Here is a 23174-nt window from a genome sequence, read left to right as displayed (position 1 = left end):
GAATTCCACGCAGTCGTTCCGCTGCAGGCAACCAGTCGTCACACAGGGCTCGTTGCACTGCTCCCGGATCGTCGTTGAGCTGCTCAGCATACAGTCAACTGCATCTCTTTGCTGCTGGCCTCCGTTGTCGCGATCTCACCGCTGGCAGACAGTTGTTTGAAGTCGGAGGCGATCTCACCGCTGCCAACCAGATGTTTGGATCGGACTGCTGGTACGATCTGTTGGGAACTCGGCGCTGACGCCCGTGGTTGTACCTGGGTCGCAAGCCCCAAGGGTAGCGTTGGCCTGGCGGCCTGGGGTACAACTGGAAGCATCCGAAGGTCCCGGCAAAGCATGAGTCGACTGGTAACAACGAAACAACTTGTTTATTTTAACATCGCAAAGAGTTGGTGGTCAGGTTTGACCGAAGTAGAGAGACGGGAGAGCACTTCACTCAACTGAAGAAATCGGAGCCCTCCCTTTTGGCGTCCGGGGGCAGCTGTTTTTATACTCTCGCAGTTGAGGGCAAGAAGGAACCCCTCAAAAGACGAGCACGTGAATGTACAATGGGCTAATGGTGACGCACACTGTCGTGGCGCTGCGCACGATCTCGTAGCACCCTGTCGTGGCGCTGCGCACGATCTCGTAGCACCCTGTCGTGGCGCTGCGCACGATCTCGTAGCACCCCGTCGTGGCGCTGCGCACGATCTCGTAGCATCCTGTCGTGGCGCTGCGCACGATCTCGTAGCACCCTGTCGTGGCGCTGCCGGTCGGACACAATGACTGAAACGAGAGGATGGTCCCTGCTTTGGCATCGCCTGTTTCGGGCACAATGACTGGAACGAGATCCCTGCTTTGGCATCGCCTGTTTCGGGCCCAATAACTGGAATGAGATCCCTGCTTTGGCATCGCCTGTTTCGGGCACAATGACTGGAACGAGATCCCTGCTTTGGCATCGCCTGTTTCGGGCCCAATAACTGGAATGAGATCCCTAGGCGGTCGCATCGCCGCAGACGCGCCTGGAAACACCTGGCGATGAGTGTTGCGGCGACGACGATCGGGCCAAAATGTCTGCCGCCCCGCCGCAGTCGCGCCGGCAAAACCACGTGTCGCAGGCGAAACGCAACACTTTGCAACTTATGACATGCTCTTTGAATTTAATCTGATGCCATTTGGTCTGTGCCAATTGGCCTGTGCCATTTGGACGCTCCGTCAACTTTCGAGAGATTTATGAACACTATTGTGCGCGGTTTGAAGTGGAACATCTGCATGTGCTACCTCGACGACGTCATCATTCTTGACCACACCTTCAGTGGACACAATTCGCATCTGGATATTGTCCAGAACTGCATTAGAAACGCTGGCCTCGTTTTAAACTAAAAGGAAATGCCACTTCGGAAACCGCCATACCCTTGTGCTTGGGCACCTCGTCGTTAAGGACGGCATCCGCCCCGATCCCCAGCAGGCAGTAGACGTTGAAGCGTTCATGATGCACGCTATGTCAAGGAGCTCCGTAGCTTTCTGGGGCTTTGTTCCTACATCCGCCGCTTTATTCCTAAGTTTGCCGACGTCGCGTATCCGCTGACATGCCTGCTTCAAAGGACATCTCCCTTGAGTGTACTCCAGAGTGCGACTCTTCCTTTGGTCAGTTGAAGTTTCTGCCGACGTCACGACCTGTTCTTCAGCACTTCAAACCTTCAGCTCCGACGGAACTCCATACGGATGCCAGTGGCATAGGCAGTGGTACCGTGCTAGTTCAACACTACGGGGACCGCGAACGTGGGATCGCATATGCAAGTCGTTCATTAAATAGGCCCGATCAGAATTACACTTTCACAGAATAAGAATTCCTCACGGCAATGTTCGCGATTCAGCGGTTTCGTTCTTACCTGTATGAATGTCCATTTACAGTTGTCACCGACCACCACTGATTGTGTTGGCTTTCAAACCTTCGTTACCCTTGTGATCACCTTGCGCGGTGGGCGTTCCGGATACAAAAATGCAGCTTCACCGTCTCTTATAAGAGCGGTCGACGACACGCTGACGCGGACTGCCTTTCGCGTACGCTCCTTAGCACTATACGGACTGTGACGCCGACGACGTGGGTCACCTTGTGGCTTTTGTCGCGCCGAATTTTCCAGACTTCGACAGTTGTACAGCCGAACAGCTAAATGACACTAAATTAACACCGCTCTTCACCGCTACGACCGCCTCTACTACAGCACAGCATTTCTGTGCACGTGATGGACTGTTGTGTAACAAGAGCTTTTCAGCACTGGTGCACGTTTTCTCCTGGTGGTGCCGGAGAGCCTTTGCACAGCGTTTCTTAGTGCTATCCACGACGAACCTACGTCTGGCCATTTAGGTTCGGCGAGTACCCTCTACCGGATTACAGAACGCCTGGAATGCGGCAGTCCGTTGATACGTATGTGGCCAGCTGCATGCAGTGTCATCGCCACAAACATCTATCTACTGCTCCAGCTGGTCTCCTGCAGCTGATACCGTCTCCAAGTACCTCTTCCCAACAAGTGGTAATTGACTTCGTGGGCCCTTTTCCAAAATCAGCCAAGGACAATCGTTGGATGATTGCTTGCGTCGACTAACCCACACGCTATTGCGAGACGGCGGCCGTGCCCTCCGCAACTGCCTGTGACGTTTCAACGTTCCTGTTGCAACATGTCATCCTCCGACATGTTCGCCTCGCGTGATCATCAGCGACCGCGGACCACAATTCACAACGGATGTCGTAGAGGAGCTGCTTTGCTTGCGCGAATCCCACTGGCGTCACTCGATGCCATACCATCCACAAAGGAACGGCTTACGGAGCGCACCAACCAAACAATTATAAACATACTGTCTGTGTATGTTTCATCCGACCACAAGAACAGGGGTGACGTACTGCCCGTTATCATGCACACATTCAACATCGCCAAGCACGAGACTACCGGCTGTGGCCATTTCTTCCTGCTGTTACGCACGTCCACCCCGGTACACAATCGACGCTGTTTTTCCCTTTCTGCAGTCACGAAAATTCCACTGTCGTCGAGACCCTTTGTCGTAGAAGCGCGTCGTATTGCTCGGTTACACACTTTGGCATCACAGGAAAGATTAAAAGCACTCTGCAACATTCGCCAACGTCCAGTAACCTATCGCCCTGGTGATTTAGTGTGGCTGTGGACTCTTGTGCAGAAACGCGGGTTAAGCCAAAAGCTTTTGGCCACCTACGATGGGCCGTTTGTTATCCTTAACAGACTACCGGAGGTCATCTATATCATAGCTCACCGTGAGGCGAGCTATAAATACTGACTGGATCAGCTTTCCATGCTTATCCTACAGCAGTAGCGCAGCCGGAAATGTAATGAGGACCGAGAGAGAGAGAGAGAGTGAGAGGGCAAATAAAAGGAAAAACTTGGAAGATAAACTGCCTTTGGCGACACCGCCGTGGTCACTATCCTGTCGTTCCATACCTCCGACATGTTTCGTATTTAAATGACGTCATGGAGCGCAAAATTCCGTCATTGAATATTGTCACTGAATATGAACGAATGAGGTGAGAACAATCTTTACTGGCCGACTCGGAAAAAAGCAAAAAAAAGGAGAGGGAGGGGGGGAAGATAAGCAGAAGCAGTATGGTTACTGAGTGCTAGCTGAGGATCACGATCGCCCAATGTGTTTCGCCGGGACATTTAAAAGCACGTTTCGGAACGACGACAGAAAAGTGACATACTGTCACGTGGTGGTGACGTTAAAGAACACAGTAGCAATACTGTGAACGACAAAACTAACTTTTATTGGCCGAACCTATGCCCACAAAACAGGCTACACTTATAGCACAACGAGAGCGGCGAACACGGTCGGCGATCGTCGAAAATCTGATCAGCGGGTCAAGCGCATCGGCTTTTATACAGCAGTCGTCGAATGTTCCAGACTAATCGTTCGGACCCGCGTGCCTTCCGCAAAGTTCTGCACCATTCGAGTCACGCGATGAAATCAGTCATATCATGAGAAGCCAACAAACACTGACACCAAGAACAACATAGGGGAAATTACTTGTGCTTAATAAATGAAATTAAAGAAACGATAAATTAATGGAAATTAAAGTGGATGAAAAAACAACTTGCCGCAGGTGGGAACCGAACCCACAACCATAACACAAGGCTCGACGACAACAGACAGGGGATAGAAGCATCGATAACTTTCCAGAAACTTCGGATACATGCAGGCGCGTCCCGCGCTGTGCGATAACATTTGTTAGGCGGCGAAACGTGGTCGCCCGATAAAGATAAGTACACGTGTCAATATATAATAGGCGAAAAGCAAGTAGATACTTGGCGAAAGTGGTGTTGCAGGGACCATTTAAGATTATATGGTCTGCCTGATTCACTCTCACTGTCGCCAGATGTTGCAGAGAGACACAGCCGAAAGCGGCACAAACTACAGACCACAGAAAAAAAAAACGAAAAAAGAAAGACAAGTAATGGGCCAGAAGTGTTGTGATGCTCTGACTATGCTCTCATTTTCTTTTTTTAAGCTGTTTATTTAGCCGATTTTATGTGTCTACATTCACGGGCTGCACGCCCGAGTGACGGTCTTTGCGGGAAAATGAAGCCAGTGTTGAGTTAAAGCCCCGTAAAAAGGGGCTCCCAGCTGCCCCAATGCGAAACATCAACCAGTGAAATTCGAAAGAGAAGAACTTCGCTATTAACATCGAATTTTCGTATAGGCACGTAACCTTAAAGTTGTCGTTAGGCTAATCTCTTCGCGAAGCTGCCCCATTTTGGCTTCAGTAGACAAATTCGGGCACTTGATGGCTAAAATATGGCAACGCTGCTCATTTACTGTTATTCTGTAGGCCACGCGCACTCTTTCGTGCTTTTGTTAGCCGTTTACGACGCTCTCGCACCGAAAAATAAAAGAATAAGGTTTAGAGGTTCCTATTTAAGTACAGTCGCTTCCATTGACCATTTTCTTTGCACCTAGGCAAAGTTAAATGCCTGTTCATGATACAATAAAGTTGTGCATATGGCCTCCCCTTCTACCCACCAGTATTTGTATCGCCGGTCTTTCGTCAAGCATAGCTTAGAATATCTGTAGTATAGCAATGAAAACTAATACTAATAATAATACTAATAAATAAATACTAATAAAATCCAGGGTTCATAGCTTGATAATGGCCAAATCAAATATTCCGATGACTCACTGTAGATTATACTCAACCTCTATTATTACGTGTGCCAAGTGATTGCCAGGAACGTAATCATCCTGACCGAGTGTCAACTCGACATCTCGACTCATAGCGGCGGGATGAGACAGTTTTCCCGAGCACAGACATAAAAACACAAAGAAAAACAAGCATGGATAAGTAATAGGGAAGGAGCTAGTGATTTGGATTGTATCAAACATTGATTACCGCCATGGCAGTCTTCTGCAGGGAAAGTAAAGACGCAAGTATAGTTATTTCCTTGCGTTCTTTGTTTGACGTCTCCGTCTTCTGCTCCTGGTTTCTGTCCACGGGCTTGCCTTATCCCGATTCCACTTCCGACAAACGTCAACCCCCCCCCCCCCCCCCCCCCCCGGCCGCGTGTATACGCGTACTCCCGCTTGATGACCGCGAATTTATTGCCTTAGGCGCATAGACGAGACGTCCGCGATCTTTTTCTCTGTCATTAACCCGCAATGGGCAACAAGATTGTGTTTGACTCGTACGCCAATCTGCGCGCTCCACGTTCGTTCCTATAGTTATGTACGGCGAAGAATGGGTGGCCTGGACAATAAAAGCGCGCTGCGAGGCGTATACGTAGCCCTCTCGTGAGCGGGGCGGTAGAAGCGATCCAAGTGCTTCATCCACGGGGTACCACGTCAGTTTGCGAACGAGCTTTATGGAACGGGTGTAGGCGCGGCGACGATGATGATAGCGGTGAACTATGTGCCCGTGTTTTTCTCCCTTGCTTGCGTCGCCGGGATTCTCGAGAGACGCCCGGCGGGCGCAAGAACGCATGAACTCGTTGAGCGGCCGCTTTAAGCCCGTCAAGAATTCATATCGCGGTGCATCGATATACGTTGGCTACTTTCGTTGTTATTGTTGTCGATGCCCAAGTGGCTCGCTGTCGCGAGATGTTGTCCAGAGCATTATTAATCGGGCCGCCCCTGCGTTTGATCAACGACCCCCGCGAAGAGCTCAGACCCATGGCTCCCTGCCAGTCTTGCCCGCTTTCGAAGTTAGGTCGCGTAAACACAAAGAGTGTGGCTCGACGGCGAGTCAATAAACATTGTCCTGTTTGCTTCACTGACATGCCTATATGATACTTAAAGATGCACTAAGATGCTTCTAAGCATCACAGTGCATTTAAAGATCACACTAAGGAATAAACGTGGCCTGCAGGGGCTATTAGTTTTGGCTGCGTGTCTTATTTATGCATTAAGCATCCTCTGGTACCACCTCGAGGCTGCATTTAGCCATGTTGTTCGCAGCGGCATCGCGTCCGATGTGTGTGCAGCAAACAAGCTCTCAAAGTAATTCGTCGTGCATGCAGGCTGCGCAGTTTATTAGACGCACAGCCTGTGCACATTGCTTGCGTCAGCCAACTGCGTCCCATGCCTGATAACTTGATAATCATCTCTTCACTCGATATAATCATGTACCACCTTCGACTGAGCTTTGATTCATTTTCCAGAACAGGTAAATCGCCGTTCACCTCTTCCGCTTTGATTTGACTTGTTTCGATTTCTTTGGCGATGTCGGAAATGTTGGCAACTTTCGTCGCCAGCTTTTACACAGCGTTTGACTGTCTAATAAACACGCAGAAGTGACACGAAGAGATGAAAAAAAAATACTAAGAAGAACGTGCGCAAATGCGTATTCGCACAATGACGAGCACTCAAGCGTCAGCACGCTTGGATTGACGAGCAATGCGGCTGGATCAAATAGAGATTTGGTGCAACGCGCACATAAGTGTTCAGGCGAAGAAAACAAGCGGTTCGAGAAAACAGCGCGTGACATTTGTTCTGCGCGCTACGAGACCTCCCCGATTACACTTCTTCGTCTACATAGCGAGAACACCGCCTAGCCGCACTCGAATTCTGATCCACCTTTCTATCTATTTCTCCATTCCCTAACGATACGCTTGTCTTAGAACACGTACGCTAATTCGTATTTTCACGTATGTCAAGTTACAGACACATGAGGGGGGGCACCAACAGAGAATAGGAGAAATTAACAGTCGTAGCTCACTGACGCGTAGAAGTGTTAGGGAAAGGGAACTGAAAGTTCACCAAAACACGACTTGTTGCAGGTGGGAGTCGAACCCGCATCGTCCGCATTACGCGTGCGATGCTGCGCTATTCCGCTACGGCGTCGGCTGTCCACCGGTACACTTTCTCGGCTTATTTGTGTATGTATATGCTAGATCTATCCCCGGAAGGGTCAGTCAGCGCCACCTACGGCCAAGGCGGCGGATGTGGAACTCCATTTCAACCCCGCAGGAATAAAGGAAGTTGTGACCGCAGATTGTTTCTCTCGGATCGCTCGCTGTTCGAACACTCCCTCCCTTCTTCTTCTCGCTCATTGTATAGCGAGGGTCTGCAATGTGTCAGCTGCGATGCCACGAGGTTATAACGCACGAGTGTTTATTATAATGGGACAGTCGGCCCTGCTTCCAAGTCCCTGTGTGTGACGTGAGGACCGCGACTAAAATGTCGTTCCACATCTGCCGCCATGGCCACGAGGGGCGGATGTGGGCGCCTCTGTTCCCCAACTCCATTCTTCCGATTCATTACCTATTTCTAGTGACACCAAACAAACTAGCAAATGAAAGATAACCCTGAAGACGCGTCGATCATTTTGCTCTCAATCGCTCGTCGCGCGGTCTGTCGTTCAATTAGTAGAACACAAGTATCACGAATGCGCTTAAACGCGATAACGTGCCGCCGGTGCAAAAATCGCAATGTTCGTCACTTTCAAACAACTGTGCCTCGCCCGTGTTCATTGAAAAAAATAATAATAATAATAATAAACTCGCCAACTTTCCTTTTATTCATACCGACGACACACCCACCCACCCATATATATATATATATATATATATATATATATATATATATATATATATATTAGTAGCACTGAAGTGGATTGTCTCATGTAGAAAAAAATATTGCAGGTACACGAAAAGTAACGAAATACTGATACACTGGGTGCATTGACTACAAAGTGAGCGCTACTACGGCAGAAAACATGCACGACCCACATGCTCCGGACCAAATGAAGTAAGCAAATGCGCATTCATTCATATTAAATTTCTTTATTATTGTTTCATATGTCCTGTGGCAAAACGAGAAAAAAGAAACAAAGGTAACATAGGAAAGAAAAGAACTATATTATTCAACTGCAACAAATATTGATGTATATGCATTTGGTAGAATCCCCAGCCAAATTGGGCTACGCACACACTCTCTGGCAAGAAAATTTGCATATAAATACATGAATGAATGAATTCATGAGCGCGAGAGCCGCCCTTTAACACAAGCATGCGATTTGGACTACGTTCGTTGAAGAAAACTACAGATGGCTCGGGAGGTACCTGAAGCACGCAATATATGAAGCGATTTACTTGCAAGTTAAACACTAACCAACAAGTGCGACACTATTCGCAAAAAGGCAGTCCGAATATACGAAGCTTACACTTTCGAGAGGCGCTATAGTCCAGTTTACATCGCCACTCTCCATTTGTATGTAGGTTTCAGTTTCAGTTTAATATCAATTCATGATACAATTCGTTACATACGAATAAATATACTCAATATACAGGCAAGGGTCCCAAAGCCAGAGACTGCACCGGGGCTCTTGTGCAGTGTGGACAAAAAGTAATTGGAACCCGCTCCGGCATACGCGTAAAGAAACAGATTCATCGGGTGCGAACTGGCCGTATAGGTGCAGGACTCCGGCCGCATGCGTCATTCAATTTATTGCTTTCCCCCTCGAGGCTGCTAGAGATCGCTGAGAAGCAGTTTGGCCGCAGCTCCCGTGTTCCGAGTACTTATGGCTGCACCTGCACTACGGGCGAATCTACGGTACATTACACGTACGTACCACCATTGTTCTGCCTTCTCTGACTGGTTGTTTTCTGTTGCTGCAGGGCAGGCTACACTCACTTACTATGCGACATTCTCGCGATACGCCTTGGCAGAGCACGTGGTGCTCACGCGGCACGGTTACACAATGATTCAACGACGAACAACAATCGGCGATGTTCTCCGATTACTAGGCATATAACAAACGGTCGCTGTCACGAACATAACTCGGAAGCGGCATTTGATTGGCTTAGAGGTCGCAGAGCCCGCTGTTGCTATACACACTGCCGTCGAGACAAGGTTATTTGTCTTCGGACACCAGCGTGTTTTTTGAATAAATATGCGACCGGATACGTTGAGCCGCTGTACTTAATGTCGCCGCGGTGATTATAATACCATTACTGGTTACACTTTCGATACTTCGTTTACACTGACATGGCTTCAATCATCCGTGTGGTATGATGACGTTGTTAATGCTTTATATACGTATACTACGCTGTCAATTCGTTAGCATGCGCAGTCGTGCATATACAAATTACATGCTCCAGGTTGCTAGTAATAAATAAATCGCAGTATACACGTAAGTCTGGCGCGGGCCAAGATCGCCCCGACTTGCCTAAGAAAAAAGGATTTATTACGAAAAAGCATAAATGTCGATTTTTGTTGTTCGAGACATCGACTAATTACGTTAGTGATACATGCAAACGGGGCCATAACCGAAGATACATGACCGTGATCTGTTGACAACAGTATGTAAGTTTGCCGATGCAGTACTGCAGCCGAGGCTTATAAATTGACTCGTACAAGCCAAGCGAAACACACTATAGCGCGAACGATAGCGGTATAACTTGATGACGGAGAATATTTCGCGGCATTTTGCACTACAGCATCCGCGGGCGCAGCGCACATCGCACTTCGCAAGCAAGCAGTCACACGGTGCTAGCTAAACGAAAAAAAAAAGACATTCAGCGAAGTCGCTCCTCGAAATGAGAAGCTAAGAGGAAGACGGTTGGAAGTTGGAGCTTATACATCGCGTTTGTCAGCGCCTATGCCCTAAAGCGACCTGTTTAAGAAACACCCCACACTTCTCTCTCTCTCTCTCTCTCTATATATATATATATATATATATATATATATATATATATATATATGGTGCATGGAGCCAGCCTGTACAAAGACGAGTGTAAATGGGCCAGAGACAAACAAACCAGAAAATACAAACCGACGGGCCTATGGCTACCTCATGAGGCTGAGGCGATCCAAATTAGATCTTGCGGCCGCGGGCATTGTGTCTCTCTCGAGTTGACCGGCCAATCTAAGCAGATCCACTGCGCCCACGAGAAGCAACATCTCTCGGTGGTCGAGCGCTCTCTAAATGAACGCTCTGCGTTGGCGCAGAGCCTTTTCTTACCCGCCTCCAGTCACCACCTCCTTGCCATCCTCTTGCAACCAGTCGACCTCCTCTGCCTGCAGTCCTACACAATTTCTCGTCGCTAAAGCGGTGCAGTATTGCGTACGCTACATATGTGGACCGTCGGTCCCGCGGCGGCCGCCAGAGCGGTTCAGAATTACGACGAACAACGTTTCTAACACCGCATATTCGCTGCCAATTTCTTCCTAAATAGCTCGAAGAGTCCCGCATCGCACGTAACACGGTCATCTTCATTTCCGCGGCAGCAGACGGCGACTTTGGTCGAGGATGTTTGACGAAGGTGCAGGAGTGCTGAAGTGGTTGCTGGAATGTGTGCGAGAAAAGTTATTGTCGGATTTCGGCCACACGTGTTTTGCCGCTTTTCAGCGAATGCTTTCACTGCCAGTCCCATGTCATGCTGCACACGACGTTTTCAATGCCATCCGCTAGCCTTTTCCGACAGCAGGCGACATCGTGTCCGGAGTTGTGTTAGTGCTGCGGAGGAACACACTGCACTGACGTCACGTTGGCCTTATGTTGTTTCGCTCATATATAGCTATCGGCGTCTACTGTACGGTTCTTTACTGACACTATACATTGAGCCTTGACGAAGCCGTGCAAGGGGAAGGAGGAAATAAAGAGAGAAGGCAGGGATGTTAACCAGAAATGAGGCTGATTGGCTACCCTACTTTGGGGGACGGGAGAGAGGGAATATAAATATGAGATAGAGGGAGGTAAGGGGGAGGAAGGCTGCGGTGAGCTCGCGCACGCATACGGAGGGCCTGAGTGAGTAAAATGCGTTCACATAGGCCAGTCGCCATCAAGAAAACACACAGCACAGAAAACACTGCACAGAAAACAGCCGATCGCTCAGTTGTCGCAATGCGATAGATAATGTTTGTCTTTCCGACTGAAATAGATGACCATTGGCACAACTTTCTAAGCAACTGTGTACGCTGAGGCGGACGACGCCTATGCACAGAATAAATTAGCATAACTACCTTTCGGGTGCCGCCTGCGCTGCGGATTCGCGACTGTTCAAAGCGCGCGTGCCCATCAAAAATCAATTTCAATGTCCCACAACGTGTACTCGTTCCGTCGTCTGCTCGCTGTTCTCGGCAACAGACGATCAGCAGCACTCGCTCACCTGAATCGGAGACGCGAATTCTGAGCGTCCATAACAATGCACCGTATTAACAATTCAGAGTACATTAAGAGTAGGAGGGAGGCTGAACGACAGATTCGATAGAGTCGCAGCGTGCTTCCTTTCGTCGAACTTCGGTGCACAAAGAAGCTCCGGTACCGGCAGACTCGTAAGATAAACAAGCGGTCGCGAAGAAACAAAGGCGGTCCAAGGTGGGGGTTGGCGGGTGGGGAGTCTCTAGGTAACACGAGGTCTGTTTATTCGCGGAAAAAAGTTGGGGGCTGCGGTTGCAGCACGAGAGGAGAAAGGCCCACCGCTGACCGACCGTCGCGTAACAAGCCGGTCGTGGATTGAGTCGTTTCAGGCTCGACGCCGCGGGGCGCCTATTTTTGGTTGCCGTGGATTCGTTAGCGGAGCTTCACTAAGTCCTAGTTATTGCGGTTTGAGAAGGTAAACCTGAGCCGTTATCGCTTACCTTTTCTTTCTCTTCTTAATTTGTTTGGAGTAATTTCCTACGAAACGGAAGAAAACGTAAAACAAGAGGAAAGGAAACGCCGACGTAAGCAAACAAGAGACTGCGGAAGAAAGACGGCAGCAAGGTTAAGCTTGAAGTGGGCTGCGAGGAAATGGTATTGCGCCCTATAGCCAGCGTTCTAAACGGCTCTCAAGAACCAGGTTTTACACTCAGCCGTATGAGAGAAACAAGCGAGGCGAACAAAGGCGGCTTAATAAACAAATCGTCTCTGCGGTGCGCGTGTATAAAGCTGAAAATAAACGGCTGCGCATCTCTCGGCTTCTATTTAACTTAAGAATCCTTTCTTCTTTTCCCCCCTCTGTGCCGACAGGTCCCGCGTCTCGGTGAAATGGTTGTAAATTAGCTCCTTTATTCACGCGCGTGCAAAAATAACAGAAAGAATGAAATATCGCTGTTTATTTCACTTCCGTTCGCCAGACGTGCCACTCTTCGACGTCTCTCCTTGCCAAGTAGCAGTAGTAGAATCTATTTATATAGAGGCGGATACGTTGGTCCGAGTTATCCCCACCATAAGCTTCTACTCTGCACGTATAAGGAAAGCCCGGTTTAGCGTTAAAGGGTTGAAGAAAACCTAGTGATCACTACCAGGTCTCCGTGTCTGGGAAAGGCCTGCGCTGAGTTTTATTGTATGAACACTCGTTTCTCGTCGCACACCGTCTTGGAGACGTCATCCGACAACACACGCACCGGCGATGCGCCCCCCCCCCCCCCCCCCCCTCCTGCCAAGCGTCTACAGAGAAAGCGTGACGGTTCCCGAGACACGGGCAAACAAACAAGTGGCCAAAGGAGGGTGCACAACGCGTCAACAGGAAGGAAGTAAAGGGCCGTCATTTTCTCGTAACGGCCCTGACAGGAGTCTGCTCGCGCGCGCGAACGTCCGCTCCCAGAGGTGTCAGGAAGCGGTTCCGTTTTGCCACAGAAGCAAAAGCAACACGCAGTGTGCTTTGCATGCCGTGAAAGACCGTTAACCGTCGTACAAGTGCGGCTGTGCAGAAGTGTGTGTGTTTGAGGGGGGAGGGGGGACGATGTCGGCTGCCGCGAAACAGATGCAGGAACATCCATCTCATCGCCGCTGCATCCGCGCGCCGCGCTCACACTTGACGAATTACGCGAGGCGACGGCGGACGCAACACAGCGCGCCCGTGAGAAATGGCAAGTCCCGTCTCGGCGCGTGCAGGGAAATGAATTCGAGGAGCGATTCCTGGGCCCGCGTTCCGAACTTCAGACGCCGCCGACGCTGCCGCCTGCAAACTATAGAGACAGGCAGGTATAGTGAGCGGAGGGCAGTCAAGACGCTACCGGTGCACAATCAAAAACAAAAGTTGGAAATATATAACTGAAGAAACGCTTGAAGGCCGCGCGTTTTCATTTCTCCTTTCCGAGTTTGTTCGCGCGTATATTTCCTGACGCTCTCTCTTTGGATGCCTGCGTATGCTGCCGAGAACCACGTGAAATAACGCCCGAAGGAAGCGAAATATGCAGCAAGCACTGCTGACGGTTTATGTGTATTGCATAGGAAACGAGAATCGATTAAAACTTCTAATCGAATTATCGAACGGAGCCTGATCGATGAATTGTGCTTATTCTCTCCGCAAGGCAGAAAAAGGGCATAGCGTTAGCAAACCTGTTTTTACGCGGTATAAGCGTAGCTGCCGAAGCTAAATAGGCACAAGAGCGGCTATCGTGGAAACTTTTTACGGCTTCGAGAACAACATCAGCAGCGATCACTGATACCGGTGAGTGGAGCCACGGCACCAAGCGCTGTCGTTCAGCTGCCACCGTGGCGGAGGGGCAAGGAAGCAACGGAGATGAGCAAGCCTGGCAAGGGCCGCCATTACCGCAGCATGGCCTCGGAACCGACTAGGTACAAAGCACTGGCAGGAATTCTGCGCTTCAATTGCTCCCCTTACACCTGGATCGAAATTATGGAATGATCTGCGCTCTTTGAACGGGCCATTAAGGCACCAACAACCATTCAGAGCTCTAGCCTTAATCCAGAAAGTACCGTAAACGACCGTCGCAGACGAGTTTTGTCAGCTTATTACACGCCCAAGTGCAGCAGTAAACACACTTGAATACAGTAACTCTGTCGAAGAAGTCAAAGCATCGATCAATATCAATAACCATCATCGTGACCTAGATCAGCTGTTTTCATTAGAAGAAATAAAGAACGCACTTGTGTCGTGCCGCTAGAGGACAGCGGCTGCACCTGACGGGGCCACATATGCTGCGCTGAAAAACCTGGGTCCTGTGGCCACAAAACATTGTTAAAATTACTGAACGATGCGTAGATATCGCAATGTCTTCCCCCTGCCTGGAAAATTGTACGTGTGGTTCTCATACTAAATCCGAGTAAAACTCCTTCATCGCTGCATTTTTTCCTCCTTGTCAGTCTGACAAGTTGCCTATGTAAACTTATGGAAAAGATGATATACGCTAGGCTTCAGTGGTGGACAGAATGCACCAACGCACTACTCAAAAATATGTCGGGTTTTCGCAGGCGCTGGTGTACGATGGATGCTATTTTATATCTTGTTACATACGTAGATCATGAGAGGAGCCATGGAAGAATCAGCACTGCAGTGTTTCTAAACATAAAGCGTGCATTTGACACAGCCAACCACACTCACGTACTACATGGGTTAATTCAGTTGGGCATAGTTGGCCGAACAATGGGATGGATTGCCCATTTATTAAGAGACAGGAAAATCTTTATTGAAACAGCTAGCGGCAAAAGCACAGAGCATAAAGTGAATCAAGGCGTTCCGCAGGGTAGTGAACTTAGTCCGTTTATATTAAATGTGTTATGGCTGAATTACCCCATATCCTGATTGCTACCTTGAATTATTCACTATATATATGCAGATTACCTGTGCATATGGGCGTCTGACTAGAGTGCTCAAGTCGTTCAGCAAAAGCTACAAGCTGGCGTAACATTAATTAATGATTTTTTGAAAAGCAGAGGCATGATTATTTCACATGAGAAAACTGCTGTACTTCCTTTTACAAGTAAATGCCTCAAGAGATTACAGCTCGTGTTACACTCTCAGCGTCTGCAACCTCTGAGACAACACAGTTCTTGGGTATTATCATAGGCAGACGGCTATTAGAGGAGAAAGTCAACTGCCTAATCAATATTCTCCGTCGATTTGCTGGAGTGAGATTGTGTAGTTCAACCCCTTACTTATCACGCATTCACTCGGCAATCATTAGACAAAGAATAGCATACTCTGCTCCTGTGCTGCATGGAATATCCTGTAATCTAGAGGAAACAATTCAAAGATTGCTGGCCAGAAGCCTTCGCATATGTCTTGGTGTTCCGCGTGCATCTGCCAGTGCATGCTTTGGTATAATTGCTGAGTCACGCCAACCAACTTTTCATGCACTAAGGTTTCCGCAATCTTGTCGTCACGTTTTTCGTTTGGCTACACAACACGCTAAGCATCGACTATGCCAAGACCTTCAGGATAGAGCAGCTGCACGTTTACATGAAAAAATACCGCGGTGCAAAAACTTACTGCCTGCTTACAAATACTGGCCTACTTGCACAATTCATCCCTTATAGCGACTAGTAATTCCAGAAATAGTCACTTCCATTCCTGGAGTAGATCGCAAACGTGATATACCCGTAGTTGCGATAAAGCAATTAACTTTATCACATCTTTACACTAAGTACATGGATCGCATTCACGTGTATACCGATAGATCATGCTGGAAACAAAGCTCTACATCTGCGTTTTACATAAGTGCATAGCAAGAGAAAAGAGCTTAGAACGTTTGCCAATTTACAACGACCACAACGGCAGAACTTTACGCAATACTTTCTGCTTTACGTTACGTATGTTAGCAGTCAGAACCACTTCGATGGGTGATTCTGAGTGACTCACTAGCGTCATTGTTGTGTTTTGATGAAATCAGCCTAGGGAAAGCAAACAGCCCATTGACATACTAAATACATAAAACATACGACATAGCGAAAGATCTACGACATAACTTTCCAGTGGATTCCAAGTCACTGTCAAATCATAGGAAATGTAACAGCTGATAACATGGCACGTGCAGCACATCAGGAGAATGAATTATCACTACTTCCTCTAGCGGCGAGTGATGCGCGATGTCTATTGAACAAACTATGCAATAGATTGGCCAAGGAAACTTGGTTCATAAATGATGCGCAGAACTCTCAATTATATAATATAGATCCTGGAATAAAATTTAATATTCCGTTTAAAGTAAGTCGATCTTTTGAAACAACAGTTCATAGGCTTCGACTAGGCACTGCCTATCCTAACAGCTTCCTGTATGGGATAATAAAAACTAACAGTGCTACATGCTCATGTGAAGAGGCTGAAGAAGACATAGAACACCTTCTTCTAGACTGTAAAAATCATGATGCTCCCCGCAAGAACCTTTCGAAGATTCGAAGATACTACATGGCTTGGCTAGACAGCCACTATCCTAAGGAAAAATTTGAGGTCAATGGCCAACAGAAAAACTTCAAACTATCGCTGCGCGCGCCTTAGTACAATTGAAGTTGAAGTTGAAGTTTGAAGTTGAAGTTTGAAGTTCATTGAATACATGGTGCAGATACAAAAATATTGATATTTAGTACAGAAAAAGGTCCCATAGTGTAAACACTGTAGGGGGACCTTTTATAATGTTAAAAAAGCTAATACTACTTGGCAGCAAAAAGGCAGCGAGGAAAAAAAAAATACGATTATTGGAGGAATCAAAAATATAAAGAAATACTATGTCATACAATATTTATTTCTCGTATTGTTATTATTAACAGGCATCCTTAATTACATGCCCATTGTGTCTTCGTCTTCATGTGGCATTTGTATTTGTTGCATGTAGAGTGCGGCATTCAAGTGCCCAACACCTTCTGTGAGAACATCTTGGTTTTGTGAACATTTACGCTGTGTGAATTCATGTGTTGCGTGTGAAAATTTCGGTTTAGTGAGTACTTATGTTATGTGAACTCTTCTGTTGCGCGAACTTTGATTTATATTGCTATACTGAGACTTAGAGCATGAAGGTTCGTTCATGTGTTTATTAGTCCAGTTTGGTGATTATTGACAACTTTCCGACGATAACTATCATGTAAGAGAAGAGGAGTAGCCGGCGCCACACATAGGCACCAACCTCTCCTTAAATACATTTAATAAAAAAAAGAAAGGACTGATACAGAGAGACTTACAGAAACGCAAAGAGGTCTGTCCCAGCCATAACTTGCTTTGGCCTTTTACTCTGCACAGAGAAAGAAATACAGTAGTGATGATGATGACAAGAAAGTGCGACTATACCGAAGTGGACCCCATTATGGCATCTCAAAAGACGTATGTTTAGTCCAATGGTTTGTAAAAAAAAAAGAGCTGCTCTTAGGATCCTGACTACGCTGTTTTCAGGCCAAGGACCCAAAACAAGGTCATCAGGCAGTGGTCTGATATCGACGTGTGCGGTCGACGAGACCAGCTTCTGTCTTTCTCGCGCGTGTCGCTACCGCCAGCTCGTCACCACTCGCGGCTTTATTATTATTTTTCTCTCTTTGGTTTTGTACAGGGCAGCCACCAGTTCTATTCTCTTGAAATGAAGACAGAACGATGAGAGGTACTCGTTTAATATTGATGGCGACTGCTCGTTGCGACTCGAGATCATTCAAATAACAAAATACTAATAAAAATAAACAATGGCACGAGTTGAGCTGGAGGTAGCGGTAACCTCTGATGCTAGGCAAAATTGCGTAAGCAGGCTTTCCCACAAAGCTAACTAATCCTACTCAAGCTGGCGGAGATCGCACTTGAAGCCGAAAAAAGAATGAGCTCTCCCACTCTGTGAAGGGGGATGACCAGCGAAGCTGTTTAGCACACGACACAGAGGTGACACAGACTTTTGAACAAAGGTTCGAACTCACTTATCGCGATTTTTATCTGCATTAGCGTGGGTGACGGGACCGCCGCCCCGAGTAGCCGGAGAAAACGAGACATGTGTGACGTTTTGAAGGGAACGCCACCACGGGAGAGCGGAAGGAAAGGAACGTAGGTACGCAAGCGCTTGGAACGCCGACAAAGAGAGGCCGGTGCCAACGTAGGCATGGTGGTCGCGGCTCTAAGTGTAGTGTTTGTTCTTACCAGCTTAATATATGATACGGGTCCTATTTGGATCCAAGATATTAAGCTTACTTTTGCTAGTTGGCGGAGGGCTTCACCTCGGCCGTGGGTCGGCTCGGTATTTCATTTTCTTCGGGATCGGCCCACGGTCTTTGCACACGCAGAACGAAAATGCACGGAACCCTAGCCATGAACAGCTTCGCTGTAAAAAACGTCGTTTGGAGCTTGGGATGGTGCTAGGAATCGAGGGTGGTAGGGACAGTGGCAACAGCTATACTGACGACGTATTTACAATTCTGGATTATGAGGGAGGCTGATCAAGTACGTCGTCGGACAGGAGATGCTTATATCGCTGCATATTCCATCAACGCTTTTCATCATTCTCTACTTGCTCATATATTCGCCTTTCACTTTATCGCAATGTGGCCTAACAGTCTAAAGGCACGCTCCCACAGCCAACACGTACACTTTTTCGCTCAATAATACCTATCATTTTCTCTGTCTATCCTGAGGTCCGCCATCTTGTATAGCTCCGAAGAGGTATGCGGAGAAGCTTACCTTGGGCATCTTGCCTTATCGTTTATAGTTGCATGCGTTATGGGCCATTTTGAGGCGACCACGATGTCGAGATGTTGGCGACCGTAACGGGGATAGCAAGTTGCGTTTCGATATGTCCTCGATTTCGTTACTCGCGCTAGCGACCTCAGAATAATCACTTGTTTTGCCTATACTCAGTGACTCAACGTTTCGGCTAGCCACATAATGCGCAACGTAATTTGCTCGTTCCGGTTTATTTCAACGTTTCCTGATCAGCGTCATCCCGATTGAACAGATTGGCGTCACAAAGCTATCGCAGTCCTTTCGTGAGGGTCAGATTTCTTCATACGAATTTGCTAAGCGATAAACGTAATGCTGCTAATTCACAAGCACGTCTTTTACGTAACATTACTTTGTCATTGCCACGGCACCTCGTCACATTTTTATTGGAAACGTGTTTGAATGTGTCCGTATTTCGCAAGAAAATAACTCCTATCCAAACATACACCAAGAGCTCTATTTCAGCAGCGTAGGTATTGAACGAGAAAAAGAAAACACACACACAGACACACGAAAGCAGAGATGACACGGCTTCGGCTGATGCTACGACAAATACGCAGGTAAACAAGCAAGAGATCAGCGCTGTCGCTTGAGAGGCTGAAAACTGACGAACGAACCCGCCGGACGGCGGAACGCCGGAAGTCGTCGCTCACAGGATCGACAGTGCGGCTTGAAACACTCAGCGAAATTTGAAAGAACGAAAAAGAAAGAGAGCGAAAGTGCGAAGAGGAAAGACCGAGGGATTGAACGAGTACACACACGAATTTCTTTTTCGACTCGTAGGTGCCTTTTTAGAGCGCAGCTCTTTGGCGTCCGTTCCTGGGTTTCGCGTCGTCGTCGGCGTTGTCGTCGGCCTCGTAACCAGCTCCGCCCCCTTTCATCCCCCCAGCGCTAGCAGCGACCGACTGATACCGCTGGATGCCGCTGACGCCGCTAGAGAGTCAAGATAACGTGACTGCATAGAACACCGTCGCCGCCATGCAGAAAGAGGAGGAAAGGGCCCCCCCCCCCCTGTTCTTGTGTGGCGGATAGGGTGCTCTTCAGTTGCCGACGCGCCGGTTATTTCACGTAGGCCCCGGCACGTCGACGAATACGTGACCACCTTCCCACGGCTAGACCTGGTTCTTAGCGCTGCGGAAGCGAGGGTATCATATTGTTTGTGTCGGCATCGGCGGCGTTGTCCCTGAAACCAACTCCGCAGCTGGGGTTGACTCACTATCGGCGTCAGCGGCATCAGTCAGTCGCTGCTATCTCTTCCCTCCTCCCTTTATCGTGTTGTCCGCTTGCTGCGCGCGCTTCTGCCCCCATCGTTTGCCGCTGGGTGTACACGCCGCCCCCCTCCCCCCTCTTCCTGCGAGTCTCCGGTTGTCAAAGCGCCGGCTCGAACTTAATTCCTTTCTTCGCTCCTCCTCCAATGCAACCCCTGTGCGGTGGCAATCAGAGAGCCAGATCGGTGGCGGCGGATCTGTATATGTGCACCACCCGAGCCGAAATTGCCGCTGCCGTTCGCCACTGCGAAATTATCTGCCAGTTCTTTCTGAGCCATGAGCGAGACGACCGATGGAAGTCCTCCGTCTGCTGCTGCTGCTGCTGCTGCTAAACGAGCTGCCAGAGCAGAGGCCCAGCGCCGTCGCCGTCAGAATCCAGAGGTGCGTGCCGCCGAAGCAGAAGCTTACCTAGTGGAGTCTTTGTTAAAGGAATACGTGTGAAAAAAAAAATTCTGTGATAGCGCATACATGTGTTGCTCGATTTCTTTGCCTCAATCTATCGAAAAGGTGAAACAGCTTATTTGCTGCGCTCAAATTTCGCATTAGGAAGTAACGTAATCGTCGGTAATTTTTTGTTTGTTTGCGCTAAATGAATGTCCATCGAAAGTCTCAATCGAAAGCTCTAAATAATAAAAGCGACGTTTCCGCATTAGCATCGAAACAATCAGCCTTACATCAGCTACTTGACAAGTACCAGGAGTCTGTTCACGTGTTCACGGGCGGTTCTGTAGCCGAAGTGCGAATGCACCGCTCGTGTTATAGCAACCTCACAGGTAGAGTGCGCTTGTCGGCTAGGACGCACGCAATCACAACAATAGCTGAATTAGTGGTAATTCCCCATGCAACATATTTTATCAAAACATATGAGACACCAAATAAGAAGGAAATTTGTGCGGACTCCTTATCGGCTTTAGCATGTCTTCAAGATATGGATGGCAACCAGCCACACGCACGAATAACGTACGCAGCACCGAACAGTTTAACTCAGGCTAGTGATATAATACATTAAGTGATATTACAGTGATATTACAATCGATATTAGTAATCGATGCCAACATTCAAGTAATATCATAATAACAGTAATATTAACTCTGCTTCTGCCACGGTAATGCTAAAGAGTGGCCGTTTATTTCTTGACTTTTCTTGTCGTTAAAACGTAGCCGCTCACGTACCCCAAATTTGAGTCGGAGACTGCGACGTCGAGACCACGACAGTGTGACCTTCGTTTGTAACCTAACGGGGTCTACAAACATAGCGCACGTGGTCGTTTCGAACGGCGCGTACGGCTAATGAGGGCATGGCAATCTCGCGGGAATTTTCCCTTCTTCTTTCTTTCTTTTTTTTGCCGTTTTAAGGAAATAGGTGCGCTTAGAGAGAACGTTCTCCGCCGAGACAAGCGAGAGTGACAAACGAGAAGAGTTCGTGCGACGGCGGCGGCCAAGTCTGCCACCATTAGTCTGACGGCTAATTTCATTATCCAATTATCACGCGCCGCACTGCCACGTTATTTTTTTTTCCTGCGCTCCCGTCGTCTGTGTTCCCTTGCTGCATCGCGGGGTGGGGGTGGGGGGGAGGAGGAGCCCTTATCCTGCCGAAGTGTAAACATTCTCGCCATGCAGCACGCAGCCTTGGGGACTCGGTCAGAAGGGGTCCACGTGATGCCGCAATTCAGAGCCGACGAGTGACCGCACGCATTCACGACTCGTCCCTATTCGCGCCCTATATACGCTCCGAATCACCAACACCGTGCAGCGCCACGGAGGCTATAGGGATCGTGTTGGCCCATCAGTAACGCGAGACGGCTGCGTGTTCCAGAGAATCGAAGAGGGCTCGGCCATTGTGCGCTATACTGAACCGTTCCGCAAAGCTTCTATTCAGTCGGCGTGTATACGTGCCGCCGGTGGTCGATTAGAGCCGGCCAATCTAAGAGAGTTACTGCTGCCGAATTCCCAAGTGAGTTTTTACTGTATTTTGCTGGCATCCTTTTCTCTCTTACGAATAATTTTAGCCCAAGAACATTTTTTGGGAATATGGGCCCTGGTTGCCTTTTCTGGTTGGCTGACGTGATTCGTAGCTCTCGTTGCACTGCACGGGCCTGGTGAGATGGAGTAACGAGGGCGCGCGTGCGTGCGTTTGTGCGCGTGTGTTTGTGCGCGTTCCGGTGAGGGCGTCCGTCAGTGCGTGTGTGCGTGCGTACGTGCTTGCGTACACAGATCCGGGCAAGGCTCGGATCCGCTTAATTTTCAGACCACGCGACGCGACGCTACGCGTCGACGCGAGAGCACGCAAACAGAGAGGGTGCGTCGCAGCAGAGAGACTTTCGCAGAGATAAAAGCAAAATAAAAAAAAGGGGTGTGGTGAGGATCGAGGCCCTACGTGTGGTTGCCACGGAAACCACGAATACAGTGCGCCACTGGGCGCGCTCGGGTGTAGCGCTATGCGCGAACGGCGTACATACTGCGCAGTTCGACACCCCCCCGTCGTGCGATGGGGAAACGTTACGGGGCACGTGTCCCGCTCGTTGTGACAGCAGAAGGCCGTCCGTCCGTCCACGGTGGTTTCGATTCTGTCGAGAGCCGCGTCCAATGTGGACGGGCACAGGTGTTGTGACGTGAAAAGGGACCTGCGCGTTGGCGATGGAGAGAGAATTGACGTTCTCGCGAGTGGAGGTCCGTGTTTCCTGGCCTCATTTGCCGACACATTTTCCATGACTTGTTGGCGTATGTTCGAGAGATTTCCCGAGTTGCCGACAACAACTGTGAAGGCGCAGTAGAACCGGACGCCCGTGTTTCGTTGTAATATTTATGTTATTATTTTTTAAATATAATGTAGCCGTAGAACATAAAGCAATGGAGTGGCTGAATTACTCTCTACCTCTGCCTCTCCACAGAAACCCACGTATAACGGAACAGACCAGAACAGAACAACATTGCTTCGTCATTGATGCCTTCGTACTTAGTAAAAATCCACAGTAGCTGTAGTTTACCGAATAAGTGGGTAAAAGCAAAAAGCTCGCTTTTTGTTCTTCAGTAAATGCTACTTATTGGTTTTGCACGTCATATTT

The 23174-nt window shown here is 48.5% G+C and overlaps 1 protein-coding gene and 1 pseudogene across 2 annotated transcripts in view; both read left to right on the top strand.

The window, feature by feature from the left end:
• Nckx30C (solute carrier family 24 member Nckx30C) overlaps positions 1 to 23174 on the top strand; it is a 291052-nt gene that overhangs the window by 53803 nt on the left and 214075 nt on the right. The window lies entirely within an intron of this gene.
• LOC142573399 (U2 spliceosomal RNA) lies at positions 18235 to 18397 on the top strand (annotated as a pseudogene).

The sequence above is a fragment of the Dermacentor variabilis genome, chromosome 2 (assembly GCF_050947875.1).
Source record: "Dermacentor variabilis isolate Ectoservices chromosome 2, ASM5094787v1, whole genome shotgun sequence".
Lineage (NCBI taxonomy): Eukaryota > Metazoa > Arthropoda > Arachnida > Ixodida > Ixodidae > Dermacentor > Dermacentor variabilis.
The sequence above is the reverse complement of the archived record's forward strand: the minus strand, read 5'-3'. Positions and strand labels throughout refer to the sequence as shown.